Below are 1459 nucleotides of genomic sequence, written 5' to 3' on the forward strand. Positions count from 1 at the left end.
AAATCATTTTAAGCTTTCTTCAGAACAGTGTCCTAAGACTGATACAGAAATTGAAGACATGACAAATGTTCCATATGCCAGTGCAATTGGCTGCTTGATGTATGTTATGGTATGTACCGTCCTGATTTGACTCATGTTGTTAGTCAAGTCTACAAATACATGGTTAAACCTGGAAGGCGACATTGAGAAGCAGTCAAGTGGATTTTCAGGTATCTGAAGGGTACTGTAGGACATGAAATTATTTTTGGCAGTCAGCAGAATGATTCTTCAGTTGTGAGGTACGTTGATTCAAACTACGCAGGTGATTTGGATGGCAGAAGGTCTACAACTGGGTATGTGTTTACTCTTGGCGGAGGACCCATATGTTGGAAATCAACAATTCAGTCTATTGTGGCATTATCTACAACTGAAGTTGAGTACATGGCAGTAGCTGAAGCTGCTAAAGAAGCCTTATGACTTGTTGGGCTAGTAAAAGAACTGGGCGTTGAGCACGGTGGAGTTCAGTTGCATTGTGACAGTCAGAGCGCTATTTATTTGGCTAAGAATCAGGTGTACCATGCGAGAACCAAACACATTGATGTCAGGTATCACAAGATCAGAGAGTTGATTGCTTCTGGGGAGATACTGTTACAGAATGTTCATACTGATGAGAATGCAGCTGATATGTTGACCAAGCTAGTTACTATTAACAAGTTCTTGCATTGCTTGGACTTGTTGAATGTTTGCAGTTGCTAGAGAAGCATGGTGACCCAACCCATAGTGGTGCATGTGTAACTCCCAGGTATTTTTCTCCTAAGGGGCTGGATATTCGCCAAGGTGGAGATTTGTTATGGTATGACTCATATACCATATAGGGGCAGACGCTAGAGTGGAGCGGAAGAATCTGTCCAAATCGAGAAGTTACGTGGGTTGGGGTGCGGGAGCAAAGTCCCGCGGTATGGTACAGGGGTAATGTTGTAATTACATATTGTGTCTAGGGTTTACTCATGAGATTATAAATAGGCCTGTTGGTAACCCTATGAGGTATCCCTCTATTCTGTAATATATTTTCTGAATATTGAAAGGAACTCGCCGCTCTGCTCTCGAGGATGTAGGCATCTTTGCCGAACCTCGTTAAATCTCTGTGTTCTTCTGGATTTGTGTCGATTACTGTTTTTATGCGCCCCTAATTTTCTCAACACTTTCATAACAAGAGGTTAGCACTATAATAAAATATATCAACCTACTAATAAATTCTATTTTAAGGCTCACCCTAAAAGCCAGTACATTTGCATGTTAAAAATGGATCAAGTTAATTATGTTTAGCTAGAAAATTTAATTGTCAACTTTTCTAGATTATGAATCATATGAAAGATTTCCAGAATGATCTTCGTATTAATACAACTAAATATTTAATCTTATCATTTATTTTTTTCTCTTGTCGTCATTCTTCACAAATATATTTATTTTATAACTTCAG

This window comes from Phalaenopsis equestris, unplaced genomic scaffold (genome assembly GCF_001263595.1).
Source record: "Phalaenopsis equestris unplaced genomic scaffold, ASM126359v1 Scaffold000114, whole genome shotgun sequence".
NCBI classification, from domain to species: domain Eukaryota; kingdom Viridiplantae; phylum Streptophyta; class Magnoliopsida; order Asparagales; family Orchidaceae; genus Phalaenopsis; species Phalaenopsis equestris.